Source organism: Chiloscyllium plagiosum, unplaced genomic scaffold (assembly GCF_037043375.1).
Source record: "Chiloscyllium plagiosum isolate Xiang-an unplaced genomic scaffold, Cpla_swu_hap1 HiC_scaffold_9, whole genome shotgun sequence".
NCBI lineage: Eukaryota > Metazoa > Chordata > Chondrichthyes > Orectolobiformes > Hemiscylliidae > Chiloscyllium > Chiloscyllium plagiosum.
In genome coordinates, this window is record NW_028270147.1 from 25,051,393 (window position 1) to 25,069,428 (window position 18,036).

Below are 18,036 nucleotides of genomic sequence, written 5' to 3' on the forward strand. Positions count from 1 at the left end.
TTTATGTTGAGCCAGAGGGAGTTGCTGAGCAGTTAGAGAGCGGAGCTAGAGCAGTTATTGCTATACCTGCTGAGATGTGTTGACTGTAGCCAAATAAGATAGGAATCATGTCATGGAATGGGTCATAGATACTGGGCAATTTCACACGTCTGTTTAAAGATCTTTCTCGCATTCTTTCACAGGACTTTGTACATTACTGGCAAGGCCAGCATTTGTAATCCATACTTAATCGCCCTTGAGCAGGTGATGATGAACTGCCGTTATATGTGGTGTTAGGATGGGTGTTGCAAGGTTTTGACCCAGTGACAGTGAGGGAATGGTTACACAGTTCTAAGTCCTAGGTGGTGTGTGGTTTGGTGGTGAGCTTGCAGTTTGTGGTATTCCAATGCACCTGTTCCCCTTGTCCTTCTACATACAGTAGTAGAGTGAGTTTGGAAGATGATGCTGAAGGAATGTTGATGAGTTACTGCAGTGTATCTCGTAGATGGTGTGCACACTTGCCACTGTGCATTGGTGCTGGTGGGCATAAAGGTTAGAGGTAGGGGATTTGGTGACAGTCAAGTAGGTTGATTTATCCTGAGTGGTTTGAACTTGAATGCTGCTAGAGCACTTATGGGTGGTTAAGTGATTAGCACTGCTGCCTTACACCACAAGGTTCAATTCCACCCTAGGCAACTGTGGAGTTTTCATATTGTCCTCTTGTTTGTAAAAGTTTCCTCCTGAGGGCGCTCTGGTTTCTTTTCAGTCCAGAGAAGTGCAGGTTAGGTAGATTGGCCATGCTGTATTAACCAGTGTCCAGTGGTGTGCAGGTTAGGTGGAATAGCCATGGGAAATAGTGTTACAGGGATGATGGGGGTGGGAGGGAAGAAGAGATCTGGGTGGTCTGCTGTTTTGGAAGGTCATTGTGTATTTGATGGGCCAAATGCCCCGCATCCACACTGCAGGGATTCCGTGACTTGTGGAGAATGGCTTGATGAGTCATATGGGAGTCCATATTGAAGTGCAGACTGAGGATAAATATTGCACAGATAATAACAGATCATTTAATTTAAACATTAGCACTGAGGGAGCAGGTGGTAGATCTCAGATTTCAAGCAAGAGGAAAGCCTGAAATGGTACAGGAAGAGTTGGAAAAACTATGAAAAGACAGCAAAAGTTCAAGGTTAGGATGGGAGTTATGTGGAAGACAGGAGTAATATCCCAACAATTAAGGAGCATCAGGGGGCAGAGTTGAGTATGGTAACCATTACTAAAGCGAGAGTACTAGAAAAGCTAAAAGGTGTGTTTTAAAAAAAAAGATAAATCTCCCGGCCCCGATGGACTACGTCCTAGAGTTCTGAGGAAGGTGACTGAGGAAATAGCTGTGGCGTTGGTTGTGATCTCTCAAAAATCACGAGTTAGGGAAAGTCCCAGGTAATTGAAAAATCGCTGTTGTAATCCTCTTCAAGAAAGGATCTTATGACAGGTTCATGACAGGTTCATAGGCAATGTACAAGAGTGCCCACCTGTATTTTACATTTGGGACACATTGGAGATGCTCCTGCCTTAAATTTTCCCAATCGATCCGGTGCTATATGGGCCCTATGAAATATCTTCAGCTGGATAGCCTGAGTTCTGTTACAGATGGTGATTCTTCTGGTGTTTTTCCCAAATGTCATTCCACGTTTCTATAGAGATTTCTAGTCCCAAATCCTGATCCCATGTTTTAAGCAGATTGTCCATATCTCCCGATACTTCATCATGTTGTAAATGATAAATAGTACTGACGAAGATACCCCCATTGGTTATAGTACTCGACATTCTCTATCTGATTTATAAAGACTATCTAATAACGTAGTCGCCTTCTGTATATAATATCGAATTTGGAAGTATCGAAAGATCTGAATTTCTAACGCAGCTGTTCAAAAGACATCAGGACCCCATCTTTAAATAGGTCCCCTAGTCATGAGATACCCCTGGATCACCAGAGTTTAAAAGTGGCATCTGTAAACCCCGGTTGGAATCCCCATGCTCCCACTATCGGCGCATAGGGGGATGTTTTATGTGAGTTGCCCTCATTTTGCCACATTATATTCCAAGCTTTAATTGTGTTTAGTATTATAGGGTTTTTAAAGTGATCTGTAATGATTTTCCTCTCGTCTGAAAATAAAAGGTTAATAAGTGGGCATTTTACTTGAGAAGCCTCAATGTCCAGCCAGATTGGGTCTTGTCTGATCCGCAATCAATCAGCTATGTAACTTAATAGGGAACTTCCCAGATTTTAGGAAATATCAGTTAAGTCCAATCCTCCCCTTGCCTGTGGAAGCTGTAGCTTCTTCAGCTTAATGAGGGGCCGTCTATGATTCCAGATAAAGGAACCCAACCAGCCATATAATTTACGTAGTGCCAACCTTGGCAGCGTCACTGGAAGCATTCTCATAGGGTATAGGAGACTGGGCAGGACATTCATTTTAATTAGTGCTATTCTACCCAGCCAGGAAATTGGAAGGTCTCCCCATCGCTGGAGGTCCTGCCTTATCCTTTCCAGTAAATGCACAAAGTTAGCCTTGTATAACTGACCAAATACTGGGGTAATAAAAATGCCTAAATATAAGAAACCCTCCAGGCACCACCGAAAGGGAAAGTGGGATCCGTCCACTAAGTGGGGTATCATAGCAAGGACACCCACTGGCATTGCCTCCGATTTTGAGAAATTAATTTTATAGCCTGAGAATGCACTAAATGTATTAATAACTTGGATTAAGCGAGGTATGGACATCAGAGGATTACTGAGGAATAGAAGAACATCATCTGCATAGAGGGTAATTTTATGTTTACCAATCCTCGGGGCCGTTATATTAGGATCAGCCCCCGTATAGCTTCTGCTAGTGGTTCAATTATTCACGTAAATAACAATGGCGAGAGCGGACATCCCTGACGGCAGCCCCTACCCACACTGAAGCTATCCAAACCTAATCCATTGGTAACCACAACTGCTTTGAGATCACTATACAATGTTGAGACCCATTTGATAAACACCTTTCCAACGCCAAACCTTTCCAATGTGTAAAACAAATATGACCATTCAACCCTATCGAATGCCTTTTCCGCGTCTAATAAGACTACTACTCCTGGTATCTTTCCCTCCTCGCAGGCTTGAATCATATTCAAAGCCCTTCTAACATTGGATGATCTACGGCCCTTTAATAAACCGTGTCTGATCCTCCTTTATGATATGTGGCAATACCCTTTCTAGTCTCAATGCTAACATTTTAGAAAGGATTTTAAAATCTACATTTAGCAAGGATATTGGTCTGTATGACGCACAATCTTCTGGATCTTTTCCTTTAAGGATAAGAGATATTTGCCTCTTTCAGTGAAGGCGGGAGACAGCCCTAACTGTATGCGTAGTTATACATGTCCATAAGTGGACCAGCCAATATTCCTGTAAATTCTTTATAGAATTCAGCTTGAAAACCATCTGGGCCAAGTGCCTTACCGCTCTGAAGTTGCCTGATTGCGTCAAGTATTTCTTGGACTGTTAGGGGAGCATTTAAGACGGATACCTGTTCTGGAGTTAGGTCCAGAAAGGTCAAATTTTTAAAAAATGATTGCATCCTCCTAGGCCTGTCTTCACAATCCTGCGATTTATATAAATCAGAATACAATTTTCTAAAGATTGCATTAATCCTTTTATGATCATGAGTCAGAGTACCTGCACTTTCCTTGATAGACGTGATAGTTTGAGGAGCCTTTTTTCTTTGCAAGAAATGCGAAGTATCTACCCGGTTTGTCGCCAAATTCATATAACCTTTGTTTTGCAAATATTTCCCTCTTAGCCGTTTGGGTAAGCGTGGTGTTTAGAGCTGTCCTAAGGGCCGTAATCCTTTGCAATTTGATAATAGAAGGTCTATCAGCGTATGCTGCTTCAGCTGCTTTTAAGCGAGCTTCGAGCAGACGCTGTTGTTCTCCTTTTAATTTTTTCTGGATCGCTGAGTAGGAGATGATCAAACCTCGCGTGTAAGCTTTGATGGTCTCCCACATCATTGATGGGTTGCTAGCCGTACCTAAATTAATTTCTAAAAAAGTTTTAAATTCTTGAGAGAAGTACTTTACAAATTTACTATCTTTCATCAAGAAGAGGTCCATACGCCAATGCAGAGGGGATGTCCCGTTGTTCCTCGCCTTGATTTCCATATATACAGCAGCGCTTTCGGAAATTGCTATGCTACCTATTTTACAGGGTGATATGGAATTTTTAAAAATCGAGGGGGCAAAAAACATATCAATTCTGGTATGAAATTTATGTGGATTGGAGTAAAAAGAAAAATCTCTGCCCTGTGGATGAAGACATCTCCGTACATCTACTAATCCTAATTCTTTGTTCAGATCCACCAGTTGTCTCGATCTGGGAGATACTCCTGCAGTACTCTTGGGAATCCTATCTATTTCCGGATCCATAATACAATTAAAGTCTCCCCCTATAATTGTATGACGGGCACCAAGAGCCATCAATATTTTTAAAGGGGTGTGCCGGGGGCAGTACAAATTTAAAATCCCATATTCCTCTCCAGTTATAAGGGCTTTAATCAGAATATATCGTCCAGATTCGTCTTTTATCTGATTTAGGATTTTGAAAGGGAAATTCTTCCGAATAAGAATAACAACTCCCCTACTTTTTGAGCTAAAAGAAGAAAAAAAGGCCTGATCAAATCCACCCTGTCGTAATTTTGTGTTCTTTATCCAACAGGTGTGTCTCCTGTAGGAGATCTATATCAACTCTTTCTTTCTTGAGATTTGATAATATTTTCTTCCTTTTGGACTGGCGAATTACTCCCCTTGACATTCCAGGTGCACCATTTAACCGACTGATCAACCATAATCGTCCGGGCAAATCCAAGACCCCCTCGGGAGGGGAAACCCTATCCAGAACATACCGAGCATAGAGCATATAAAATTCACAAAAATAAAGGCTCTCTAATACACTCACAACAGTATAATAAAAAACTATTTATAAATAACAAAAAAAGTATTTAAATGGAGATTTTCCCCCTTGTTCCCGGGGGGTGTCACTTCCTTTCCAAAGGTCCATCGTATCCTCTCCCAACCGGTGCCACACCCTTGACCCAGGCGCTGTTCAATAGGATGAGGAGAATTCAAATATACTACAGAGCTAGAGTTAACAGTGAGCACTTCCCCCACCCCCCCACACCAACACCTGGATATATTTGGTAATGTCAATGCCATGTATAAACATATATAACTATAAAATTACAGCCTCAACAAATAATAATTAAATATAATAATACAAAATAAGGGAAAGCAACCCCGCTCCTAGAGACAGAGGTAAAGTAGAATAAGGTAACCACCTCCCCCACCAAAATTAATTCCCCCCCCCCCCTCGGCTTATATATAGAATAAAAAAAACCCAAGGGGGTGGTGAGGGAAGAAAATCGTTAAACAGAGAACAAATAAATAAATCCCTCTCCCCACCCCCAAGATAATATTAAACAGTAAGGTTAAAAAAAAAAGGGGGGGCTATAAACCGGAGTGGGGGCAAGGCAAACCAACATCCATTATCTTTTACAATTTATCTAAGAGAGTCCAAAAATTCCTTAGCCTTTTCCGGCGATCTGAAGTTATACACGGATCCTTCATGGTTAAAGTGTAGCGTCGCTGGGTAGCGTAAGGAGTACTGAATATTTAAGTCCCTTAAACACTTCTTCGCCTCATCGAATGCCTTCCTCTTTCAGACCAGAGCTGGGGAAAAGTCCTGGAGTAGCATGATCTTGGATCCTTTATAGATCATGGCTTGGGAATCTTTTCCAAGATTTCTAGAGGCTTCTAGGAGTATCTGCCTCTCCTTCTAGCTCTGCAGCCAGAACAGGACCCGGCGGAGACGCTGGTTCGAGCCGGGCCCACATATTGCGACCCGGTAGGCCCGTTCCACCCTTACCTGGCCTGATCCAGCCTCCAGATTTAACAGCTGTGGCAGCCACTGTTCGAGAAACGCTGTGAGCTAGCCTGCCTCTTCCTGTTTGGGAAGGCCCAGCAAACTAATATTTTTTCGACCTCGATTATCGAGGTCATTAATATGATTCTCTCCGGTCCGGACTCGCTGTTCGAAAGTCCGGACCCGATCCACGGCCGATTGTGCTGTAGTTTTGGAGGTCGCAGCCTTTAGCTCCTCCCATCCGCCTCGGCGCTCGGTTTCCTTAATGTCTCAGTCATACTTTTGCAGCACGGCCAAGAGTGAGTCCCATCGACTTCGGGATTCTTCAATAAAAGCGTCGATCTTCGCATCCAGTTTAGAGATGCTTTCCACGAGGCTCACCACCATAGGTAAGTCCCCCGGGGTGGCTGCAGACGCCTCTGCTGCAGCTGGAGAGGGTGGGGGAGGGGTTCCTGCTTGCTGAGAGCTGCGGGCTCCCTTCCCTTTAGTCATTTTTACTGAAGATTAGATTGTTTAAATTTAATACTAAGCAACTAATTAAATTAAACAGCTATTTTAAATGATGTGGTGAGGGTGGGTGACCCACTTTGCCCAAGTCTTGGGAGGAGCACTGTAGACTCAGACTTGCTGGGTTGCCGCCATCTTGGATCCCCATATCTCTCACTTAATCTCTGCTACTGTACCTGCCTTCCACCAAGGCTCATGCTTGACCACTCACTTCTCTGCAACATCTTCCTTCACTCACTCTTGCCTACTGCAACACTCCAGTACCATTAATCCTGCATATCCTCTGTGCTTCCTACTCAGGAGACCTCTCCACCAACCGGGAAAGTACCGGCTGTGCCAACCACTTCCACCTCTCCGATTAATGGCCCCCCAACATTTCTCTTTACAGAAGGGCTGAAGGTAGGGAGCTGCGCTGTTTGTTGTTCAGCTCCTTTCTGATAGATGTGTCCTGATTCTGACTGCGTCGGTCAGACCCTGAATTTTATCGGAAGCTGCTCTTGACTTACTGTGCCAGGAACCTCTGTACAAAGGCCTAGGTCAGCTGATGCCAATGCTGGCTTTGTGTCTGCATTAAACAGCAAGGCAAGGCAAGACAGCAGTAATATAAACCTGTTTTTGTTGAGGCAAAGTGCAGAAAGGCAACGATGCTGCAAGCATCCAAGTGCGCACAGAATAAGTGAGTGATATGACAGGAAGTGAAGATCCCAGAGATGATCAATGAGCTTGGTACATGTCTCTCAGCATGCACTGCCCTTGGTGCAGCATTGCAATGATAGTTGTCGGTGCAATATGAACTGCATAAGTGTAAGTGGATTGAACTACCATGAGTGTTTTTAAAGACAGGTGCATGTCATCTGCCAAAGTCAATTGATGTGAGATGTGTGGCTGGTGCCCATGGAGCATGGCCTGAAATGTTGCCAACATGGAGGTTGTTTGGAGCAAGGGGTGAACTGAATCCATGTGGTACCTGCTCTGGTTTCCTCATCGAGTTTTCCTGACATTGAGCTTGTTTGGGGAGTTTGGTGAAAAGATGGAAGGCTGAGTATTAGTGAAGTGAGTTGTCACATTAACCAGTGTTAATTCTAGTCAGTTGGCATCTTGATGCTGCCTCATGAGAATCCCACCATGCTCCTTGTTTTAAGAAAAAATTTCCAAGTGTGAAGGTCTGTTGAGATGGGCCTTACTGGACTTGGTGCCTGATTCTGCTGCACATCTCACCTTAGCCTATGTTTCTCCGACCTCTATAAGACCTATCCACCTACTGCACTAACCATCAATCATCAGAGATTGATTAACTCCGTGGGCTGTTTGATACATTATAAAGTTATGAAGCAGACATTCCAGCAAACTGACAGATTTGTCTGTGGCTTACAATTGCAGAGCATACCATCTGTCAGGCTGAGTTTCAGCACTATGAATACACATGTGGAGTCCTTTAAAAATGAGATATCTGAAAGGGAAGGTGCACGAACAGCATATCTCTCTTCAAAATAAAAGTTTAACTCTTCACAATAACAAATGAGCCTACGAGTCTCAATAGCATATAGGTAACTTGCTGGTATGCCTTGGTCTCACGGTGACTTTGCTGGAGGTGCTATTGATTTCTTTAAAGGTGAATGCCCTTAAAAGTAAGGTACTAAAATGGGGATGTATGATTCTGCGATGTTTACCCCATTTATGACTCTGCATGTGCTGAAGCAGTCCCTATCCATAACTGAACAGAACGGGACAATATTCAGGCTTAGGCTGCCAGGCAATAATTGTTTACAACAGGAGTAAATCTAACCATTGTCACTTAATGTTCAATGGTATTACTATTCCTGAATCCCATAATATTAACAGCCTGAGGATTACTGTTGACCAGTAACCAAGCTGGACCAGTCATAAATACAGTGGCAAGAAGAGTATGCCACAGGCTAGGAATTCTGTAGTGAGTAACATTCCTCCTGTCTCCAAAACCTGTCCATTATGAATTGCATGTCAGAAGTGTAAGGATAAGTGTGGCTCTGACAACATTCTAGAAGGTTGACACTATCCAAAGCAAAGTAACCCATTTGACTGGCATCACATCCAACCTTTTGCTCCCTTCACTACTGATAGCAATGTATACTAACTAAAGGATGCACTGCAGTTAGTCACCAAAGCTCCTTCAACAGCACCTTCCAACCTGTGACCTTCGCCATCAATAAGAATGAATGGAACACCACCAACTGCAAATTCCCCCCCCCCCCCAAGTCGTGCACCATCCTGAGTTGAAACCATATCACTACACCTTGAATGTTGTTACATCAAGATTCTGGAACTTTCTTGCTAACTGCACTGTGGATTTCTTTCCATCTCAAGGACTGCAATAGTTGAAGAAAGCAGCTCACTACTACCACCACCTCCAGGGCAATTAGTGAAGAGCAGTAAATGTTGGTCTGGCCAGTAATGCTCACGTCCCAAGAATTGTCACGTGCGATTCTGGTCTCCTTCCTATCAGGCGGATGTTGTGAAACTTGAAAGGGTTCAGAAAATGGTTACGAGGATGTTTCCAGGGTTGGGGGATTTGAGCTATAGGGAGAGGCTGAACAGGCTGGGGCTGTTTTCCCTGGTGCGTCAGAGGCTGAGGGGTGACCATATAGAGGTTTATAAAATCATGAGGGGCATGGATAGGATAAATAGGTACAGTCTTTTCCCTGGGGTGGTGGAGTCCAGACCTAGAGGGTGTAGGCTTAGGGTGAGAGGGGAAAAGATATAAAAGAGACCTAAGGGGCAACTTTTTCATGCAGAGTGTGGTGCGTGTGTGGAATGAGCTGCCAGAGGAAGTGGTGGAGCTGGTACAATTACAACATTTAAAAGGCATCTGGATGGGTGTATGAACAGGAAGGGTATAGAGGGCCAAATATTGGCAAATGGGACTAGATTAATTTAGGATATCTGGTCAGCATTGATGAGTTGGACAGAAGGGCCTGTTTCTGTGCTGTACATCTCTATGACTCTATTTAATTAAAACTCCCATTATTTTGTAAGGCAAGGAAGTGTAGGCGATTAAATTGGCTACTGTGTTGTAATGCCATGGCATTTGCCAAACATGGAAAATAGCTCAGTATTAGCCTAAATTTTGTTGAGATCTGTCAACAATATTAAAAATAAACTCTGCTTATGATCATTGCACAGATGTATCTATGCTAATTTCAGATCAGAAGTAAAGGCCACATAAGGAATTCAGTTTACAAACTGTCTACGTATATGTAATCTTACTGTTGCCTGGTGGATCAGATCAAGGAAAGAATGAGATTGAAAGCTATAACGTTTCTGTTCTCAAGTTGAAAACTCCTCTGCATTTTTATACAGGTGCCAATAGAATTATTTCAGATCTTAGAATTAACTTTATTGTCACACATACTCAAGTACAGCGAGTCGCCATTTATGGTGCCATTTTAGGTTAAGTACAAATTCTTAGGGTGGAAAAAAATAAAGAAATAAAAGGTTCATAGTATAGATTATAGGAATAGGCTGAAGAGTGTATGGCTGGGAATTCTATTATCGACCCAGCTCAATTAGTTAACATGGTGCAATTGAAGGTTGAAATTTATTGAATCAACTAATAATTCACAGGGATTATTACATTGAGGAAATGCGCCAGAATGATTTTCTTGCTGAACGCACTCATTCAACTAACAACTGTTGAGGTCAATATTAAGGATGTGAAACACCTTGGTTCTCAACGCTGATAATTTGTCCATAAATACAGAAAGCCGAATGAGTTTTTTGCTTGATTACATATTGTTTTGCTGTTCTTCAACAGCCTTAAAACCAAATTTTATCAGTTGGCATATCTTTTTGGACACTTCAAAATTTGTGTGTACTGCTGCAGTGACTACAATATTGCTTATTCTTTAAACACTTAACTATGATACCATCTTTGTGAATCTATATAGCATTTCCTCCATGACTCCAAGTTGTTAGAATGTGGTGTGTAAATATGTACGTAATTCTTCAACAATGCTCCAACCAGTATTTTACATAAAATCATTATTGAACCCTTGACTTTGTGTTCAGTGCTGCAAGGTTGAATTTCACCATGAAGATGGGAAACTTCCACTGTACCATTTACATGCGCATAAACCTTTAATTGCTTAGGAGATAGGGTCCCTGTTCATTTAGAGCCAGCAAGGTGGAATTGTGGTACTTCAGACTATGTCAAGGCTGATTTAGACTTCCCAGGGCAGTCATGACCGAGGTTGCTGGTCCCAGAGAGGAAAGATCTGCTTATTGTATTAAAGTCTTCCAGAGCGCCAGGAAGAAACAAGGCAAGACAGGCTTTTGCTTCATCAGTCGACCTAGGTCTATTGATGGAAGGCATGAAGGAGGTCTCCTTCCCCAAATTTGGAGGGATAAGGTCACCAGGATGTGTCAGACATTGAGTGGTTCACTGGAATTTCTTTTACTATATCTGTGAATGCACTGTGCAGTTATTGACACGCTAAGCCACATGTCTGCAGTTTCTTGTTTTAGGAAAAGCGATATGAGGTGATGGAGGTTATTGGCCCTGCCATGATAAGGGCAAAGCCTCTGGTCAATTGTGCTTCATTCGTTGGTGTATTCCATGATGTAAATTCCATGTAAGTGTCAGTGTAGCTATTTCATATTCCCTTCCTACCATGCACCTCAAGCTGCCTCAGGAGGTGTCATCATGAGAACTCTCTTGGGTGCAATTTGCAAGGCCTCTGGCTGGTATTAAATATAGGATAGGTGAGTCCAACAGTTGGTGAAGGGCCTCTTGGCTGGTGTGCGCAGAGACACTGGCCTGTTTCCATGCTCTACCATTGCTGTGATTGTCAAGTGCAAAAGTCCAAATGCTGAGATCTATGCTAGAAGCACTTGCTTGTTTTCACATTTGCCAATTTACTTTCATAACCAATTTTCTCCCTTTCTATTGGCTTTTTAGTCATCTGCGAAATCCTAAATTTCCCAATCATCTGGCCTCCCACTAGTTTTCACTGCTTTCATGTGCCTGATGTTTCCCTTAGTTTGTTTCCCAGCCTGTTTTAGACAACACTTATATCATCCGAGGAGCAGGAGAATTGCATTTTTTGGGATGAAGTGCTCATGCCTGAAATGTCAATTCTCCTGCTCTTCAGATGCTGCCTGATCTGTGCTTTTCCATCACTACACTTTTTTGACTGATCTCCAGCAACTGCAGTTCTCACGTTCTACCAACTCTTGTATCATATCAACGTAATTGCCATTATTTAAGTTGAGGATACTGGTTTGAGACGCAAGTTGGTCTCCATCTGACTGAATTTGAAGTTCTATTGTGATGCTGCACCTTTAACAAGGTTAGAGTCTCCTTAGAGTCTTTTTTTTTTTGCTAGGAGATCGTAAAGACACAGACTACAAAATATCTAGGTTGATCTAATTGAGGAAGATCTTAAAATTGTCCAATGAAAGGGGAGTGGCCAGTTCTCCCAGCTCAGCTCTTCTGTTTGGTTTGGGTTCAGAGCTGCTAGTCAATCAGTTTTGAGTCAGCTGGTCCAAGAAATAGCTCTATAGGAGAAGGTGTTCCATGCTGAATTTTTCTGCCCTCCTGCCACCTCCCCCCGGCCACCAGTTCATGCGGTAATCTTGCAAACAAGTCCTGTTTTGTTTGAAACAAAGTGTTTTTAAAAGTAGAGTTGCAGGTAGGTAGGATAGTGAAGAAAGAATGCTTTCCTTTATTGGTCAGAGTATTCAGTACAGGGGTTGGGAGGCCATGTTGCGGCTGTTCAGGATATTGGTTCGGACACTGTTGGGATATTGTGTGCAGTTTGGTCGCCTTCCATCAGAAGAGGGTTCAAAACAGATTTAAAAGGATGTTGCCAGGGTTGGAGGATTTGAGCTATAAGGAGAGGCTAAATAGGCTGGGGCTATTTTCCCTGGAGTGTCAAAAGCTGAGGGGTGACCTTTTATAGAAGTTTACAAAATTTGAGGGAAATGGATAGGGTAAATAGGCAAGGTCTTTTCACTGCGGTGGGGGACTCCCGAACTAGAAGGCATAGAGTCCTAGAGATGTACAGCATGGAAACAGACCCTTCGGTCCAACCCGTCCATGCAACCAGATATCCCAACCCAATCTAGTCCCACCTGCCAGCACCTGGCCCATATCCCTCCAAACCCTTCCTATTCACATACCCATCCAAATGCCTCTTAAATGTTGCAGTTGTACCAGCCTCCATCACTTCCTCTGGCTGCTCATTCCATACACGTACCACCGTCTGCGTGAAAAAGTTGCCCCTTAGGTCTCTTTTATATCTTTTCCCCTCTCACCCTAAACCTATGCCTTCTAGTTCTGGACTCCCCGACCCCAGGGAAAAGACTTTGTCTATTTATCTTATCCATACCCCTCATAATTTTGTAAACCTCTACAAGGTCACCCCTCAGGCTCCGATGCTCCGGGAAAACAGCCCCAGCCTGTTCAGCCTCTCCCTGTAGCTCAGATCCTCCAACCCTGGCAACGTCCTTGTAAATCTTTTCTGAACCCTTTCAAGTTTCACAACATCTTTCCGATGGGAAGGAGACCAGAATTGCATGCAATATTCCAACAGTGGCCTAACCAACGTCCTGTACAACTGCAACATGACATTCCAACTCCTGTACTCAATACTCTGACCAATAAAGGAAAGATACCAAACGCCTTCTGCGACTCCACTTTCAAGGAGCTATGAACCTGCACTCCAAGGTCTTTGTTCAGCAACACTCCCTCGGACCTTACCATTAAGTGTAGAAGTCCTGCTAAGATTTGCTTTCCCAAAATGCAGCACCTCCCATTTTTCTGAATTAAACTCAATCTGTCACTTCTCAACCCATTGGCCCATGTGGTCCAGATCCTGTTGTAATCTGAGGTAACCCTCTTCGCTGTCCACTACACCTCCAATTTTGGTGTCATCTGCAAACTTACTCACTGTACCTCTTATGCTCACATCCAAATCATTTATGTAAATGACAAAATGTAGAGGACCCAGCACCGATCCTTGTGGCACTCCACTGGTCACAGGCCTCCAGTCTGAAAAATAACCCTCCACCACCACCCTCTGACTTCTATCTTTGAGCCAGTTCTGTGTCCAAATGGCTAGTTCTCCCTGTATTCCATGAGATCTAAGTTGAAACTTTATTGCTGGAACAGCACAGCAGGTCAGGCAGCATCCAGGGAACAGGAGATTCGACGTTTCGGGCACAGGCCCTTCTTCAGGAATGAGCAGAGAGTGTTACTCACTGAAATCTTTGTAGAGAGAGGCAGAGAGCTTCTTCAAGGAAGGCATCCTTGTAAGAGGATTCGCAGTAGGTTGAAATCTTCGAGAAGAAAGTGAGGTCTGCAGATGCTGGAGATCAAAGTTGAAACTTTATTGCTGGAACAGCACAGCAGGTCAGGCAGCATCCAGGGAACAGGAGATTCGACGTTTCGGGCACAGGCCCTTCTTCAGGAATGAGCAGAGAGTGTTACTCACTGAAACCTTGCTAATCAGTCTCCCATGGGGAACCTTGTCAAACGCCTTACTGAAGTCCATATCAATCACATCTACTGCTCTGCCCTCCTCAATCTTCTTTGCTTCTTCAAAAAAACTCAATCAAGTTTGTTAGACATGACTTCCCACGCACAAGCCATGTTGACTATACCTAGTCAGTCCTTGCCTTTCCAAATACATGTACATCCTGTCCCTCAGGATTCCCTCCAACAACTTGCCCACCACCGAGGTCAGGCTCACCGGTCTATAGTTCCCTGGCTTGTCTTTACCGCTCTTGTTAAACAGTGGCACCACGTTTGCCAACCTCCAGTCTTCTGGCACCTCACCTGTGACTATCAGTGATACAAATATCTCAGCAAGAGGCCCAGCAATCACTTCTCTAGCTTCCCACAGAGCTCTCAGGTACACCCGATCAGGTCCTGGGGAATTATCCATTTTTAACCATTTCAAGACACCCAGCACTTCCTCCTCTGTAATCTGGACATTTTGCAAGATGTCACCATCTAATTCCCTACAGTCTATATCTTCCATATCCTTTTCCACAGTAAATACTGATGCAAAATATTCATTTAGTATCTCCCCCATTTTCTGTGGCTCCACACAAAGGCCGCCTTGCTGATCTTTGAGGGGCTCTATTTTCTCCCTAGTTACCCTTTTTTGTCCTTAATATATTTGTAAAAACCTTTTGGATTCTCCTTAATTCTATTTGCCAAAGCTATCTCATGTCCCCGTTTTGCCCTCCTGATTTCCCTCTTCAGTATACTCCTACTTCCTTTATACTCTTCTAAGGATTCACTCGATCTATCCTGTCTTTACCTGACATATGCTTCCTTCTTTTTCTTAACCAAACCCTCAATTTCTTTAGTCATCCAGCCTTCCCTATACCTACCAGCCTTCCCTTTCACCCTGACAGGAATATACTTTCTCTGGATTCTCATTATCTCATTTCTGAAGGCTTCCCATTTTCCAGCTGTCCCTTTACCTGTGAACATCTGCCTCCAATCAGCTTTTGAAAGTTCTTGCCTAATACCGTCAAAATTGGCCTTTCTCCAATTTAGAACTTCAACTTTTAGATCTGGTCTATCCTTTTCCATCACTATTTTAAATCTAATAGAATTATGGTCGCTGGCCACAAAGTGCTCCCCCACTGACACCTCAGTCACCTGCCCTGCCTTATTTCCCAAGAGTAGGTCAAGTTTTGCACCTTCTGTAGTAGGTACGGTGGCACAGTGGTTAGCACTGCTGCCTCAGTGCCAGAGACCTGGGTTCTGTTCCTGCCTCAGGCAACAGTCTGTGTGGAGTTTGTACATTCTCCCCGTGTCTGTGTGGGTTTCCTCCAGCTGATCCGGTTTCCTCCCACAGTCCAAAGATGTGCAGGTTAGGTAAATTGGCCATGCTAAATTGCCCGTAGTGTTAGGTGAAGGGAAATGGTCTGGCTGGGTTGCTCTTCGGAGGGTCAGTGTGGACTTATTGCGCCGAAGGGCCTGTTTCCACACTAAGTAATCTAATCTAGGTACATCCACATACTGAATCAGAAAATTGTCTTGTACATATTTAAGAAATTCCATTCCATCGGTTTAGGGTGAGAGGGGCAAGATATAAGAGACCTAAGGGTCAAACTTTTCATGCAGAGGGTGGTACGTGTATGGAATGAGCTGCCAGAGAAGGTGGTGGAGGCTGGTACAATTGCAAAATTTAAAAGGCATCTGGATGAGTATATGAATAAGAAGGTTTGGATGGGCATGGGCCAGATGCTGGTAGATGGGACTGGATTGGATTGGGATATCCGGTCAGCATGGACGGGTTGGACTGAAGGCTCATTTTGTGCTGTCCATCTCTATGACTCTGTAGTTGGGCCAGCTGCATCGTTCCTGGAATATCCACTCTACACCTGCTTAAAACAAAGTTAGGGTCTCGGCTACTTTCCTGAAATGTTTTGAGGGTCTAACCTCATCCATAACAGATCGGGGGCTCATATGGGATTTGTTCTATAGTTCCAAATTGGGATTAGGGTTGTTGGACTCAAAAAGGCTGAGAGTGACATGTAGCAATGTCTTTTGTTCTTGGTGTTGACTTCGGTTGGTTTAAACAATGCTTGGTATAGTCAGTTTTCTGGGGTTTGAATGCTTCCTTCTATAAGAAAAGGGGAGAGAATTGCAGCACTAGCTCAGTGTTTAAGTTTGCTGGAAATGCTATCAGAATCTTTAGAGATGGCTACAATTCAATTGAAAATGAAGCAGCTTGAGTGAGAGGCAAAAAACAATGAAAAGGTAAAAGAAATGAAACAGTTTGAATTCCGTTTAAAAGCAGAGGAAAGAAAATCAACAAATCACATTAGCAGAACAAAAAGAAGAGAGAAAAGGACGAAAGAGGAAGTTTGAACTTCAGAAATTGGCATTTACACTGAAAGTCAGCTTAAAAGGATGGAGCTGAAGGTAAGCTTAGTGAAAAAGAGTGAGGATGTGCAAACACATGGTGAGAAGCTGTTTATGTTCAAGCATTGCCTAAATTTGATGATAAAGATGTGGATGAATTTTGTCTCATTGAGAAGGTGGCTAAACAAATGCAGGGACCAGTGACCACGTGGGGTTTGTTGATCCAAACGAAACTTGTACGTTGAGGTAGTGAGGTATTCACATCACTATTACCAGAGGAGGTAATCTGGTGCTTATAAGGAGGTGAAGAAAGCTATCTTAAGGGAGCTTGTGCCAGAAAACAACAGACAATGTTTCTGGAATCTAAGAAGGGACCCTGGTCAAACCTATATTGAGTTTGAAAGGATCAAACAAAGTAATTTTGATAGGTGGATAAGGGCATTAAAAATAGAGCAATCCTATGACACACTTGACGATTATTTTGGAGGAGCTCAAAAATTCACTTCCTGAAATAATGACAACTCGTGGAAGAGCAGAGAGTTAAAATTGCTAAATTAGCAGCTGAAATGGCTAATTATTATGAGTTGGTCCATAAATCTTCTAGTGAAAAGGGAAAGATAGATCTTTGTGAAGACCATAAGGATAATTTACCACAGGGTTAAAAAGAACACCCTTGAAGGGGACAGAGGGGTTAAAATGCTCCGGTGTTTTCACTGCAATAAAGTAGGTCAGACGAAATCTGTGTTAATTGGTTAGGGAAAGCACTGGGAAGCCAGTGAATTTTGTTGGAGAGGTAATGAAAAGCACAATGGAGGCTAGAAAGCTGCACCAGAATGTAAACCTGGTCAGAGGTTAGTTAAGAAGGAAGTGCCAGATCATCTTAAACCACATACCTTCAAAGTTATAGTTGATTTGCATAGGCCGGGAACAGCAGGTAAGGAGATTACAATATTGAGATACAGGATTCTCCCTATCTTTGTTGATAGATATGTACCTCTGAAGGACTATTGCCAAAAAAAGTGCTAGTAACAGGAATTCACAGTGAGACAAAGTGAGGTTAGAATGTCCAGTTAAGAGTGGAGAAGTCGTGGTAGGAATACTGGACAAACTCTCAGCTCCAGGAATACCGTTTGTCCTTGCTAACCATATAGCTGGTTCACAGGTAGGAGTGCTGCTTATTGTGATTGAAAAACCAGTGGAAACTCAGGCAATTGAACTATTACAGGACACACATTCTGGAATTTTTCACGACTGTGGTAACAAGGTCACAAAGTCACCAGTTGAAACAGGAGAGATCAAAGAATATAAATAAAAATGTTGAAGTGGGATTAGCAGAGACCCTATTTGATCAAATGGTTGATACAAAACAGGAGCAGATAGATGACAAAGCAGATATCTTTAGTTCAGATAAATTAACTGAGTTACAGTAGAAAAATGAAATAGACTGTATCAGTTTAATGTCATTTCATTTGGAATGAAAAATGCACCAGCCACATTTCAGAGACTAATCAATGAATGGGGAGTGACCAGTTTGCCCAGCTCAGCGTTTCTATGGCTTGGTTTGGGTTCAGAGCTGCTTGTCAGTCAGGTTTGAGGTTGCTGATCCAAGAAACAGCTCCATGGGAGAAGGTGCTCCAGGCTAAATCTCTCCCTCCCTCCTGTAAGGTTCTGTGTTTGATTTTTACCTTTTTTGTGCCAAGGGATGTTTGAGGATTTTTGCAGGAATTTGGAACAG